This window comes from Leopardus geoffroyi, chromosome B2 (genome assembly GCF_018350155.1).
Source record: "Leopardus geoffroyi isolate Oge1 chromosome B2, O.geoffroyi_Oge1_pat1.0, whole genome shotgun sequence".
NCBI classification, from domain to species: Eukaryota; Metazoa; Chordata; class Mammalia; order Carnivora; family Felidae; genus Leopardus; species Leopardus geoffroyi.
This window is the reverse complement of record NC_059332.1, coordinates 141,757,710-141,773,358: the sequence shown is the minus strand read 5'-3', so window position 1 is coordinate 141,773,358 and position 15,649 is coordinate 141,757,710.

Here is a 15,649-nt window from a genome sequence, read left to right as displayed (position 1 = left end):
TGTATGAGAGTTCCCATTCACGGCCCAGAGTCCTGGTGCGGTGGTGGGGGGCAGGGGGTAGTTTAATTTGCATGAGGCCTTCCTGATTCCGAAGCACCCCACCCCCATTTATCCACATGAGAAACTGGAAAACTGGGCTTTTTTTTTTTTTTTTTTTTTAATTTTTAAAAATGTTTACTTACTTGAGAGACAGAGTCCGAGCTGTCAGCACAGAACCTGACACGGGGCTTGAACCCACGAACCAGGAGATCATGACCCCAACGAAGTGGGGCGCTTAACCGACTGAGCCACCCAGGTGCCCCAAATGTAAGGAATTCTTAAAAAGAGCCATCCCAATAGCCCCGGTATCTGACAATTCTGAAGCTTGATACTAATGTGTTTGTAAGATGAGTCGCCATTCTGGAGCAGCTCCACCTTCCACAACCCTGCTCCGGGCCCTTCCCCGGAGCCCCTGGCCCTCCCTGCTCCCCCAGCCTACGCTGCAGCTCTCTAGAAGGATCTACTTCCTCCCACACTCTGAAATTTGGGGGACGGCCTCTTGGCATCCGGAAGGAGGAAGGAGTCTGCTGTGACCCCCAGGCTGATACGAAGCATCTGACTCGCGGCCCCGCATTAAAGAGGCGCATCCGGCGGTCAGCCAGGGCCAGGCTGCGGCGGTAGGACCCGGGCTCCAGGAGTGGCCTCCAGCCGGTGGCGGCCTGGCTGGTCCTCGGCGGGCCCACGTTTGTGAGCCCTGGTGGATGTAGTTACCGAGGAGCTCGGCCCCCACATCTTCAGCTGAAAACAACACAGCGCCGACTCCTTCCATCCGGTTCACGTCTGCAGTTCTGGGCGTGGCAGACACTCGACCGCGCGGCGGGAGCGTCCGGCTTTTTCTCTTTGGCCACAGACACCGTGGCTGCAGCCTGGACTTCACCTGTCACAACAAAACAGCTGTTCTCGTGTCCTCGGAAAACACCAGCCTGGAGGGGCCAGCAAACGTTCCCCAGGCCTGAGATCGGTGGCCTTAATCTTCGAGAAGTGTGCACACGCACACGCGTGTGCGGGGGTGTGTGTGTGCTGGTGAGTGTGTTAGGGCAGGTTAAGTGTTCAATTCCCAGACCATGTTTTGTTTTGTTTTGTTTTAGAGAGAGAGAGAGAGAGCGCGCATGCGTGAGCGTGGGGGAGGGGCAGGGAGAGAGGGAGACACAGAATCCAAAGCAGGCTCCAGGCTCTGAGCTGTCAGCACAAAGCCCGACTCGGGGTTTGAACTCATGAGCCGTGGGGTCATAACCTGAGCCGAAGTCAGATGCTTAACCCACTGAGCCACCCAGGCACCCCAGACTGTTTTTCTGTTGGCCCTGGAGTGTAGTTTAAAACAGCAGTGCAGTGAATTCTGCCCCCACGCCCTTGAGAACCCCTGTTTTAGGAAGTTCTGAGCCCAGGCCTCGAGATCCACAAAACGGCCAACAGGAGAAAATTCTTCCTGAAGAAGCCCCATTGCACGTACAGCAACCAGGCCTCTGCAGACCATCCTTCCAGTGCCGACAGGCCTGACATGACCCGGCAGACGGTGTAATGAGGCTCCACCCAGAGCTGCCTATGACACGCTGGCAGCGGGGACGTGACTTCAGGGGCAACTGTCTCAGAGCAGTGCGTTTAGAGGCGACATCTGAAGGGAGACAGGAAATGGAGGGGAGTTGCTCAGGGACCGGCGATTCACATTTGTTCTCGGTGTGTGTGTGTCTGTAAGGGCTTTTATTGCTCTGGAATCTACTCTTCTTATTTAAAAATAAATTCTCCCATGTCACAAAATTTGCATCTACATCTGAGTCCATTGTGTGGACTCATTACTTCTTCAACCAATTGTGGGGGGGGGTTGGCCCTCATAACGGCCACAGAGACCCCAGCCGGGACCCCTTCCTGGGGCCAGGGGAACTGGCTTCCTCTCCTACCGGGGGCCTATGTAGGGGACCTACCTGGATTATTCAAGTGGAAGGTCCACCTTGGCAGACAAGTCAAACTCAAGGTCCCAGGAGACATACTAATGAGTTTGGAGCCCCGGCATGGCTGAAAGGGGGGTTACAACAGAGAGGGAGGGCTGAGGGTTTTGAAATGACCTTGGGGTCGAGAGGTCATTTGGTCCAAGTGACCCACGTTGCAGATACAGACTGAGGATAGAGACACCAAATTAAGGGAGAAAAAGGGGAAAAAGTGACACAAGGGTTTTGTAGCTTATGAATATAACTCCTACAGGTTCAATTTTTGTAAAAAGTTAATATTCTGGTGGAAAACATTGACAAAGGATACAAACAGAAATTTTCCAAAACGCCAAATAGAGATGAGTCAAGAACATATTTTTAAAAAGTCCAATCTTGAGGTCAAAGGAATGAAAACAAAACAATGTCTTTTTTGCCTATCAAATTTGAGGGGGGCAGTGGGTACTCAGTGCGGGCTGGGTTCAAGGGGCTGGACCCTTTGGTAAGCTTCCACTGGGATTTTCAGTGATGGGACTTCCCCCGAGTGTCCCTGGGGGACGTGTCCAAATAGCTTTAAATATAGTCATCCCACTTGACACATTGTTTTTACAGGAATTTATCCTAGGAATTTATCTTAATGAATTAATTAGAGATAGTCACAAAGATTTACCTTCTAGGATGTTCACTGCAGCATTTTTTACGATGGTAAAAATTTGGAAAAGACATAAATGTCCAACAATAGGGGATTGGTGTAATAAATGGAGCCCTAGGCAGCCACTAAGATTCAAATTTTAGAAAAATTAATGACACGAAAGGCTCATGATCTAACACATTTTAAGATTTGCTTATAAAATTGAACCCTTTATGAAAGATATTTCTGGATGCCAGAATTACAGGTAATTTTTATTTTTCACTTTTATCTCTATGCTTCCGTACTTTTCAACATTTCTACAGGGGACGCTTTTCCAACTCTCATCTTAAGAAATGGACACAGAAGGGAGCTTGGATGACGGAAGGAAGAGCGTGAGGAGGGAAGGGAATACACATTTGCCAGACGATCTGCTAACTGCAGCCCCAGAGCTGTCCCGCTGGGCAGCCCCCGAGCCCCGCAGTGCCTGCTGGACACTTGTGGAAGGGTCAAGACAGGGCAAGACGATGGTGTGGAAGGCCTGCCTGCACCTGGCCCGGGGTTCCCACACATTCTCGGTCCTGGGACTGTCTGGAGTTTCATTTTCCCAGTGTTCCCGTCCTCCGTTCCCACCAGCGAGAGGTGGCTGGGAAGGACTCGGCACCCCTTTGTTTCATCCTGGTGCCCGGGAAGACTTGCCCTCCCTTCCTGACCCGGACAGGCCAGCTTTTGGTTCTGGGGGCCGTCCCCCGAGTCTGCTTTGCCCGGATGGCAGGAGCGCTGGGCCAGGAGCAAGGGTCGGGCATCAGGCTCATCGGGCACGAGACAGGGAGGAGGCAGCTGAATAAAGCCCAGGCGACAGGGAACCGTCACCCCTCTGTCTGAGCAGGTCACGGTGACCCCCCAGAAGGCTGCACGGGGTCGGGCCGTCGGTGGAAACAGGCGGCAGAAAGGGCACAGACAGGCAGCCGGAGCCTCGGCAGAAGCTGGCACTTCCCTTTGACCCCATCTGACGCCATTCCTAGGAAGGGGATGCGGATCACCCTGAACACATTTGCAGAAGGAAAATTCAGGGACCAGATTCTCCCTCAATCTACATCACGTTACGAACGAGAGAAAATAAAGACATCTGCCCTGTTAGGAGTATGTTCCTGGAAGGAAATCCCACGGGCTCAGTTCAGCTGGGATGAAACTCATGTATGTACTTGGCCACATTAACGAGGTGCTCGGTGCCCGGTGACTCCCCGCCTCGGGAGGTCTGGCAGTGAGCAAAGCACACCAGCTCTTGCCCTCGCGGGGCTCTGACGATGTTTACTGATGCAAACGCCGGGTTGGACGACGTGGTGAAGAGTAAGGGTGAACTTTGGAAAGGCGTGTGGTCGGCGGGAGAGGGAGCCTTGGCGAGGTGGCGACGGCCTGTCCAGGCTCGGGGACGTGCCCCGTGGGGGCCCCCTCACCGGTGCTGCCAGGCCGCGCAGGTAGAGGAAGCCGCCTGGCCCAGCCGGGAAGAGAGCTGCTTTTGCCCATTCCTAGTGGTGTCCTTTTGAAGCCATCTAACGGCTCAGCTCCTAAGAAAGTTCCAGCAGAGGCCCTTGATTGCCCTCTGGAAGGCTAATTAGTCCCAGAAATGGAGCGTCTGTAGGGCCTGCGGGACAGGGGAGCCATCAGCCGGCACAAATGGCCGAGACGGCATGGGGCTGCCTTCTAATGGCTTTTTGAAGGTTGCTGTGCGTTTGATTGACAAATGCCATATGTCCCCAGTGCTCAGGGCTTTGGCCTCTCCTCTGAGCTCTCTCCCCAGCCTCTAAAACAGGTTCCTCTTTGCTTTGATCTCATGTGTATGGTTTATCCGTCCCTGCTCTGTGAAAGAGGGGGATGCACCCCTCCCACGCAGGGGCAGAGTGGGCGCTGCCCCTTCCCTCCTCGCCCTGCTGGCTGCAGCCCGGCTCCGGGCACCAGGCCCGGCAGAGGCTCCAAACCGCAGGGATGCGAGGCCTGGATGGCTGCGACCGGGCTGCCCAGGGTGGCGGGGAGCATGCGGGACCCCACGGGGCCACCTGTCCCTGTGGGCTGCCCCCCGGGGGGCCACAGCTCCACCCCCTGCAGGGAAGTGGCAGGGAGGGCTTGTTTCTGCCTCATCCTGCCAGAATTGTGGCCCTTTCCCTCCCATCCCGGCTCCTCATCAAAGAGCACCCGCCTCCATCCTCATCCTTGAGGGCTGACGTGCTCTTCTCCAGGCGGTTCCAGAAACTTCTCATCACTTTCATCGGCTTCTCTTGGGGAGGCCCACCGAAAACCAGAGATCTCGTTTCCTCACTTGGTTCTGCTGGCTGGAGAGTCCCGGCCGGGAGGACAGGCTTGCTCCCAAAAGGTGATCGGAGGGGCAGGAAAATTAGAAGCTGGCAAAGCTGTCAGGGAACACGGTGACAGGCTTGTCACTTGCTCCAATGACTGCCTGCATGTTTGCTTTGCTTTGTCAGAAACAACATCGCCCTCCTCGCATGACACCGCAACACCTGTGTGTCCCCGCACGCCCTTCGGATGGTGTCCTCACTCACTGTGACAGTTCTTCCATTCTGGAGGACCCCTGCCCGTGTCCTTCCCCACACAGCTCGCTTTCTCCCTGCCAGGGGACCCCGTTGTTTTCTGTCGTCTACATGGTCTGACCTACCGTGAGTCTTGAACCCCATCCAGGAGCACCCCCTGAACCGCCCCAGCACCCGCTCTGCCCTCCCAGCGAAGCCCTCAGGAAACTTACTAAGCCCGGGAGCTACTGGAAACCCCCCAGGGAGAGAATCCCTTCTGGCCCTCCTCGTAGCCAGGTGTCCCCTTGCCACCCGCTGAACCACATGAGCCACGTGCACAGTGACAGCCGCAGGATCCCAGAGGACAGAGTTCAGAGTCAACACGGGCTGGGGGATGCTTGGCAGGCTGGGCAGAGTATCTAAGGGCCAAGTGTCGCATCGCTGACCTCACGCATCACTCCCTCTGGGGCCGGGGCGGACTTCTGAGCTCCAGGTTCACGGCTAGGAGGGTCACGTGGACACTCCAGCTCGGCTGCGGTGACCGAAGACTCACGAGTCACAGAGCCTCTTTACCTCCGGCACAGAGGTTGCACAAGCCCCCCTCCACGTGGCGGTGGGGCCTGTTTGGGTCTGAGCGGGAGCTGTTTATCACTGTGGGCTCGCTCCGGACCATCCGCACCGTGTCACTCTTCCCTCCACGGGGCTCTCCCCTGGGGTCTCCCCGCCCCGACCCCGGTGGCCCATCTGTACTTCCGTCTACTCTGAGCAGGGCCTGGCCATCGTAGCCACCGCGTCCGCAGTCCGGGCCCGAGAACCATCCCTCCCAAGCAGACAGATCCTGCTCACTTCCAGGGACCGGAAGGAGGGTCCTTAGTTCTGGCCACAGAACAGACGGCCACACGGTGCCACTGAGGAAACAAGAAATATTACCCGCCCCCACCGCCCCCATCCCCCGTAATAGTAAATAATAAACGACTATGAACTGGTGTTTTCTCAATCGCTTAACTCTATTCCTTTTGACAACAATTTCCTTGGAGGACGTTCGTGTTTCCCTCCGGGTGGACCCTGATCTTCCCGGGGTCGGAGCGCACACTCCTGCCGGGCCCTGCGTGGACCAGTCCCAGCTCCTGCCCTCAGGCCCGGGTCTGGGGACAGGTGGCCCGCTCTGCTGTGTGGCTGGAGCACACCCCACACGGTGCTTGCCTCTCCTTCCGTACTGGGGAAGGGAAAGGGCCGGGCGCTCTGGCAGCAGGAGGGAGCATCACCCCAAGCCAGCAACAGGGCCCAGGGCCGCGGGGAGGCCCTCCCCTCCAGCTGTGAGGGGCAACGCCCGGACCAGGTCTGAAAACCCGTCCAGAGAAGAAACTGTCTGAAGGAGGGTTTGAAGCCACAGACGGGAGAATAACTCACATCGTGTAAGCGAGGCTGCAATGGACCGTGAGTGCGTTTCGGACCCGAAGAGCCCACACCCTGAAGCCCCGTGAGCACACAGAGGTCCATGTAACCGAGAGCAGATAAATGGAAAACAAAGGAAGAATGCCATCGACGAGCTGGAAACGTAGCTTCGCTTTTGGAGTTGCGATGCAGACAGGACCGGCGAGGTACACAGGCCTGACGGCCACCAGCAGGGCTGTGGCAACCCCAAGCTGGGAGCAGGACTGGGAACGAAGTGGGAGGTTTCCCTGCGGGAAGGATTTAGTCATTTTTAAGAGCAACTAGCTGCCATTTACAGTTGCCAATAGATCTTCTTGTGGAGGACGAGGGCCCAATTCCCTAGTGAGGGGACAGCACGGGACAGCCCCCATTTTGGGGCAGAAATAGGGCGAGTAGGTGTCCTTGGTTCAGGGGTGAGGTGAGCCACCACCCCAGGGGGCCTGGAACATGGGATCGCTAACACGGAGGAGTCTGGGTAAGCTGGGACTGGTTGGCCATGGTCTCTGGAGGGAAGGTCTCACGGGACTGTTAGAGCCAGACTCGTGCCCCAGGCACCTGAGCACGAGGGCTGCTGGTAAGTGGGCCGTGGGGCATCTGGAGAAGAGACCAGTGCCCCGGGGGCCCCATAGGGTTTCCCATCACTGAAACGCCTCTGATGGCTTGAGGTCGTCTGTGAGCAAGGACCTGGGGGCCTCCTGAGCCGGTCACTTGGGGAGGGAGGGACGAGTCGGACTCACACCCAGCACTGGGGGGATGCTGGGGTCTGGGGAGGAAATTGCGCCTGTGAAGAGAACCATCTGAAATTTTGACAATATTGTTTTTGCAAACAAAACATTCACTACCCTGTTTCTTAGCTCCCCAGAAGCAGTGAACGGTGTGCAGGACAGTACAGAAAGCCAAACTCATACCTTGAGAAATTCTCTGAGCACTCAGAAGGAGGGGTAAAGAGGGACACTAAGGATGACGAGGGAGAGGAGAAAAAGGCAAGAAGACAGAGCGGCCGCCGGGGGTGTCTGTGCAACAGGGATTCCGGAAAGAAATGATGGCGCAGAGAAGAAGCCAGAGAAACGATCCAATCCGGAAATTATAGAACACGAATTCCATGACGACGGTGCAATAAGACCAGAGGTCAACAGCAAAGGGAAGAACGGGAGGGGGGAGGGGTTGTGGGGGTTAAAAACAACGAAACACTTTCAAACTAAAAGAGAGTCCCCCCACACCACCTGCAGGTGGAAGGAACAGAATATCGCCGCTGCGGGGCCTTTAAGGAGCAGCGATCCGTGACCACACAGCCATCAGCGCTGCAGACACGTTCCGATGAGAAAACCGCTCACCTGAAGGTGGTTCGCAAAATTAAAGAGATGAAAAGAAAGATTTCCACGAAGAGGGAGGAAAATAAAGAACACGATGAACTGGAGACAGGGGTCGGAAGGACAGGCTCAGAAATTCACCACTGAGCAGCGAGCAGAATGCGGGATCCGAGCCGCAAAGCTCCGGCGAGGGGAGGCGAGCTGGGTTCGGGGCCCACGGACGGAAAGGCTGGGAGCTGCGGGTCGGGAGGCCCGACGGGAAAGGGAAGGCGGTGGGCGCTCAGGAAAGGGCCTCGCCGGCCCCGGTTTAACGGGCACACACACACCAGTGCCGTCTTTGGGCATCGGGGCTGGGGTGGGGGGGGGGGGACTTCGGAAAAGGCAGGCAGTTTTGTCCATCTTTGTACGAAGTCTCAGTGAGGCAGGCCCCGGGGCCGCTGGGCCGTGGGGGGTGACGACTGTGGCGTTCTTTCTGGCCTGGTGCAGACGGGCCCCCAGCACCCCTGCCTTGGCCTCTTTGTGGATTGTCCACAGGCCACTCACGAGCCCCCTCTCCCTGGGGTGGCCGTGGCACGTGGAGGAAGTGAGGGGCACCGCGGACCTAGGCGCTCACCTTGGGCCGTTCTGAGAGCTTGGAAGGGCTGGTCTTGAGTCACTGGTGGCCAGAAGAGACTTCTGGAGAAACGTGGGGCCCTCAGGACAAAGCAGACAGTCCGAAGGGGATGTGAGGTCTTCCCGCTCCCGTCGGGATTCCCGCCTCGGGGGCCCATCGGGCGAAGGACTGGCCGTCCGCCAACACAGCTGGGGACGCAGTCTTCCTTCCAGAACCCCCCGGGGGAGGTGCCGGGCGCCCGGAGCCCCAAGTTCTAGGGGTCTCCCCCTGACCCAAGGCACGTGGCGGAGGCCTGTGGCTTAAGGCCTGGTTTCCGGCTGCCGGTCGGACTCCTGACAGACAGAAGCCCATTCTTCTCCCAGCAGCCAGGGCGCCTCGAGACCCTCTGCCCTCCTCACTCTCCCGCTCAAAGCCCCGCCAGCTCCCCGCGCTCGCGGATCCGCGGCAGCTCATGTCACTGCCCGGGAGGCAGACACAGACGTGCCACCAGAGAGGAACTCCCACGTGAAAAGGCTGAAGACTGGCCAGAGTCGTCTCCCCGGCCCACTGATTTTTGGAGCAAAAGAATGACGTCTGCGCGCACGGCAGGAGACAACACGCTGGACCACTCGTGAGCCGCGCGCACTGGGAACCCGCAAGCTGAGATGTGGCCCTCAGGTCTCTTCTGAGGGGCTGGCATCTTGGAGGGGGTGTCTCCCGTGGCAGGTCTGCAGGGGCTGAAGCTCACCTCGCCCCTGCAGCGAGACCGCCCCCTCCGTGCCCTTGACCTCCTCCTCACCGAGCTGGACACGATGCGGTCTCCTCCTGACAGGCCCACTGCCAGTGGGGACAGCGGCTCGGTCCTCCCCGCCCTTGGCCCCCTTGGCCTCCGGATCCTGCCCCTCTGGTTTCTGAGGCGTCCCCTTCCACGCTCTGGCTGTGAACGCTGGCCGAGCCCTCAGGCCTTCTCTCGGGGATCCTGCTAACCGCCACCTCGCAGACCCCCGATCTGCACTCCAGCCCCGGATCCCAGAGCCCTGTGCTCCACTGCCTCTGACCAGCGGCCCCTGCGTGTCCCACGAGCACCAAAAACCCCAAAAGCCCCTGAGCTCATCTCCCTTAGCAGCCGTAGGAACCAAGTGCCTCAAGCTTAGTGGCTTCAAACAACACAGATGCACCATCTGACGGTCCCGTGGGCCGGGAGGCGACAACGGTCTCCCCCCCGGGCTGAAATCCAGGTGTCCCAGGGCCGTGCTCCTTTCTGAAGGCTCTGGGGATAGCGTCCTGGCCTTTTCCAGATTCGGGGGCCGCCCTCACCCCGGGGCTCACGGCCCCTTCCTCCACCTTCAAGGCCAGCATCCCAGCACCTCCTGGGCCACCCTCTGTGGCACCCCACCAAGCCCCCTTTTGCTCCCCTCTTCTGCTTTTACAGACCTTTGCGCTTACCTTGGGCCCGCCCGGATGATCTGGGACTGTCTCCTTACCCCAGGGTGAGCTGGTAACAACGCTCATTCCTCTGTGCCCGCAGCCCACCGGAGCCCGGGGGGGCACATCTTTGTTTAGAGACCAGGTCGCGTACCTGAGGCTTACAGCTGGTCCCCCGGACCCGTGCCTTCCTCAGATCGCCTCCTCAACGGCCGGCGAGCGGACCCAGGGTGACCCACGCCATCGGCCGTTCCCTCCCAGCCCCTCCGTCCACACGGTCCCTAGGCCTCACGCCCCCAACACCCCAGGATCCGTCCCGTTTAGAAGGCTGCTCACCCTCTTCGGCCGACAGCTGCCGCTCTCGCTTGGCCCTCAGCACCCCCTGCCTGGATACTGCAAAGCCCTAATGGTTTTCCCGCTGGTTTCGCTCCTCAGATTCCCATCTAGTTGTAATGGGAATCTCATTGCCGCTCAGGTCTTTCAGTAACCCACCCAGGCCGGCCACCCCCGGGGATGACGCAGGGCTCTGGTGTTCTTGTCCTTGCTCAACTCCCAGCCTCCTCTGGGCACCCTCTCCCCACCCCCTCCTGCAGACCCCTTCAAAACCTGCAACTGAACCGTCCTGGATTTCTTTTAGGTCCCGGAATGCCCAGAGAGCTTTCACAACTCTCTTCTGTACGATGAGCACTGTGCCGGGGAAAGAAGGACTTCTTTCCTTAGCTCCGTTCCACCTCACGCAGTCTCCTACAGGAAGCCTTCCCAGGTTGCCCCCTCCAACGTGGGCTGGGTTCTTCTCCTGTAGCCTCTGCAACAGGCGTCAGACTGGTGCTTACCTGCTGACAGTGTGCAGCCCCATTTAGGCACGGGATGATGCTCAGTATGTTTTGGAAGCGAGACGGCCACTGTTTATTAAACGCCTACCGGATGGCAGACTGCGCTCAGGCTTTGACCACTCTGTTCTGCTCACGAGGCACGAAGGAGTGCCAAGTAGGGGCTGTGGTGCCTAGACGGGGTCATGGGAGAACACCAGGACTCTCCTCCCCTCAAAGGCTGGGTCATGCCCACCCCAGTGCCCTTGCAGGGGTGAGAGGGTCCGAAGCTGTCCTGGACGTGAGTGGAAGTGGGGGGGGGGGTGGCGGCTCGTCAGCTGTGAGTCAGGAATGCAGGCCTCTCCCATCAGGGCTCCACCTGTTTCCCGTGTGCTTTTGAGAAAACAGAAACCAACAGACTTCTCACCCCCACCTCCGTAAGAGAAGCCAGACAGGAGGCTTTGAGGAGTGTTCTCCAAAAATGTAAGTTCAATACCCCAGACGAGCACGAGACTGTGAAAACGATTTGCAGGCACTTCCAAATCGCACCATTTAACGACGGCCCTTGAAGACAGATTCTGGGTGGATGGGAAGAGGTGCCAGTTCATATCAAGATTTGACTGCTCAGTGCGCTGAGCCCCCAAACTAGGATCAAATGTAATTTTTGAAAACAAGGCCCACCAAGATAAAATTCCACTAATTAACAAAACCTGACTTTTTCCCCCAGATGCATCCCAATCTACTGTTACCCACCAAAGCAGACATCAAATGTTAAACGTGGGGAGAGGGGACTGCACATGAAAAGTTGGCTGAGAGAGGCCTTCACTTGAAGATCCCTTTGGAATCGAAACTCGCCTCGATAAATCACGATGGCTTCTTGCCATCAGGAGTCTTCTCCCTTCAGATCTTATGGCCAAGAGAAGCAGTGGCCATATGTTCACACCATTTGGTAAAAAATACACGGAACCAACAAAACAAGCATTGCGCTTATGGGTAATTTTTTTCTCTATCGCGCTAGAAGTGTATTCATCTTCAGTGCGTGGAAGGTATCGTATCATTTTCCCATGGGAACCAATAGCCTCTGGTGTTAGACCGGCATCTTTAAAGCTACCCTCCAAACGTATGCGACTGGTGTCCTCCCCATATGTCCCTTTTCACTTTTCATTCCTCAGGTGTCTTCCAAGTCACAATGGGTGAATGAAAAGGGAAACAGGAAAGCTAAGAAACTATTACGAAATTAAAATCCACAATGTCTGACGGGGGCACCGAAGAAGTCATCTGTTAGGCAGAATATCCTCCAAGCCAGTGAAGCTTCCAAGAACACCTAAGATAACAGGGTCAAAGGTCATGCCAATTCCTACTGGACAGGCCAATTCCCTAGATGACCAGGAATTCAATTTTAAACGCTAGTGGGGGCTGGGTTGACCCCAACTTCTCATCAAGGATCGTCTATGCAAGCCCACGGGCCTAATGGAATTTTTGGAAGACATTTAAGTTCCAATGCAAATTTTGCAGTATATTTGAAGGCCCAGAAGGGCAGAAAAATCTGCCTGACATCTTCTGGGAATCTTAGTCTTTGGTAGAGTATCTGGTGTCCAGTAGGGACGTCATCATGAATTGCCCATAGGAATTCACACGGCCTTGGGTGTACGATGAGGAGGGAGGCCCAAGAAAGGCTCGGAGGACAGAAACCCGGAACATGGGCTGGAGTGGGTGGTAGTTACGTCTGCATCTCGACACAAAACACACAGATGAAGCTCCCAAGGATTATGAAGGCGGCAGTAAGGAGACACTCTTGGAAGAACCTGCCATATGACAGAGCACTGCCCAGACTTTCCAGATTTTGTTTTAAATTTGCACTTATGTTCGTTTCAATAGAGGAGCATATGACATTATGCCTTGATGATGAGGTTTTACAAAAGACCCCCCTCCCTCTAATCTGTGGCCAATGCATAACACGGCTTCTGTTTTAAAAGTCCCTGGATCCTCTGGAGTTTGCACAGAGCTGAAAACATTTCTCAGGCAAAGCACCCATTCTTGGAAAGGGGAGATCTCAGTTTGGTTCCAGCTACTTTGCGCGTCAACCTATGCTTCTGTTTCTGGGGAATGGATGTTGTCATGCTCTACACCAAGACTTCTGCAAAGACAACTAATAGCCATGAAATTCCTTCAAGTGCAAGAAAACATCCAAATGTGAAATGATCACCACTTACCAGGAAGCGGTGTTATAAATGCTGCCGGGTTTTGCTGAAGAAACTGCTTTTGTTTGGACAAGGATATCTTCAAGGGGCTGAATCCAAGCTTAGGTTCTTTAAGTCCCTGGAAAAATCTACAGTGTGTAGAACATACAGGTCCTGGGCCATCAACATAACAAATTTATGCAGAAGATCAAAGCTCAAGGTTCATTTATTTACCTGACCTTACATTACGCTCACACAGAAATGAGGAACGTCCTGAATTCCTTTTCGGTAGCCCACAGAAACATGGCCCAGCTCCAGCTAAGCATGAAGACTAGAGTTCCTTTCCTCCAGGAAAGTTCTCTGCTCTGTGCCCCAGATGAAAAGGAATAGCAAAGGAAAACATTGCAGTCAGCCACCTGCCGGAGCTGACCTCTGGACAATGTTCCTGGCCACCATGTTATTTTAGGAGGGCAGGGGAGGGGCAAGTCTGCCGCACGACTGACTGTAGTCCAGACATGGCTCCCCGAGGCCTGCGACGCTAAAGCCTAGTTCTTCCACCCCCTCTGGATGTCCAACTCCCAAAACTGACCTTCATTAGAGAAATCAAGCACGATCACCTTGTGCACTAGCCACAGGCAGTCAATGGACTAACCCTTTATGGATTTTACTAAAAAACCCCAACCAATAGTCACACAAACTGTGTGGCTGGTTGTGACAATGGGAAGATACTCTCTTAGGTGAGATTTTAAACGTGCACAAACATGCTTTAGGGCACCCACCCAAGGAAGAAGGGTGTGTGTGTGTGTGTGTGTGTGTGTGTGTGTGTGTGTGTGTGCGTGTCTGTGTACACGTTCAGGGTGCATACACAGTGATCACATGGGATATCAGGTCTTTATATAATGCCTCATTTTATCCTCACCAATCCTGAGGGAGGCATCACTCCCATAGTATGGGTATATGGGAAACTGAGGCTCAAAGAATTTAAGTACCTTGCTCAAGGTCACAGAGACGGCAAGAGATTTCATGAAATCGCCTCCAATGGGGGCATCTCAATTTCAGTGCAAGGAATAATGCACTCTGGACAAGCAGGGTACACGGAGGTTTAGAAGTGAGGCAGTATCTTCCGCTAATGTGTGCAGTCTACCAAAGCTGTGCAGCACGTTTAGAGGGAAAAAAAAAAAGGTTTCAAGGTTAATTAAGTCAGGAAATGCTTGGGATAAACAGGCTTCTTTTCTGCAGGGTTTCTCAGTCTTTAATATGATAACATGGATTACAGATAGCCAAGAAGAGAACACATAAGGAGTTTCAGGATGTTTTTGCTTTTGTTTTGGGATCTCTTCTATTTCTTGGCATATGCTTTGAAAAAGCTGGGGTAAAACTTCACGTCCCTGAAGTCAGACTCAGGAAGAACACATTTGATGGTCTTACCCCAGCTTCCCCTCGGGGTTTCATAGGTTTAAATCCCAACGTGAATTAACTTGGTAATTTGTGGCATTTTAGAGGACTTGGAGCATCATCAAACAAAAGCAGGACTGGAAAATGGGACGGAAGCGTGAGGCATGGCGATGGGAAGATAGGCATGGACACGTGGGAGGGTACGTGGGACTTAAGAACAAAAAAGGCCTCGAGGGGCGTCTGGATGGCTCAGTTGGTTACGTGTCTGACTTGACGTCAGCTCAGGTCATGATCTCACGGTTCGTGAGATGGATCCCCGCGTTGGGCTCTGTGCCGACAGCACGGAGCCTGCTTGGGATTTTCTCTCCTTCTCTCTCTAAAAATAAATAAACTTAAAAAAAAAAAAAAGGCCTTAAGGGGGGCCTGGGTGGCTCAGTTGGTTAAGCACCTGACTTTGGCTCAGGTCATGATCTCACGGTTTGTGAGTTCGAGCCCCACGTCGGGCTCTGTGCTCACAGCTCAGCCTGGAGCCTGCTTCGGATTCTGTGTCTCCCTCTTTCTCTGCCCCTCCCCTGCTCACACCCTGTCTTTATCAAAAACAAAACATCAAAAAAAAAGGCCTTGATATGGTCTTCTCGTACAGTCTCAATCAATTCCTAAATTTCCCAGGGCCCATCAAGCAGCCTGGCGTCACGGTCCCAGGCTACCATCGTTTGGTCTCCTCCAGACAGGCCCTCCTGCGTGAGCAGGAAAGGAACCGGAGGCTCTGGAGTCACGTTTTAGAGCCGGAAGGGGCCTCAGACACCATGCTGTCCTAGTACCTGCAGGTCAGGCTGTCACTGAGCCCTTGCTTTTCAGTCCAGAGCTCTTCTCCACACACTGACGTGCTTTAGAGCCTTACTTTATTTTGTAGTCACCAAAAACGTGCTAAGTGTTCTCAGTGCGTAAACAATGCATTTGGAAGACTGTCTCGGGAATCTGTCTGACCCGAAAGACGAGAACGTGACCCAAGTCTTCATTCAGGAGGGACTCCTCAGGGCCGAGGGCTGAGGCAGGGAGTGCTCAACACATCTCTGCTGAATTAATGCAAAATGAGACATCTTAGTAGGTTATGACTATCACCAAGAAGATTTCTAGGCATGTCTGAAAGGTCGTCTGACTAGGAAGTTCTCTGCGGTGCCACGGAGGGGCGGAGGGCAGGGGCCGTCGGGCGGCCGGGCCTCCAGCTCTCCAGACAAAGAAGTGAACCCAGCAAGAAGAAGATGGGTTGTTTGGATTGTCATTTTTGGCTCATTTAATACCTTCTCTGCGTCCTTGCAGGTGAACAGATCATAGGAATCGGTACATGGGGTTTGACAGGAAATGAAAGATTTCCAACAGTTTTTAAATGGAT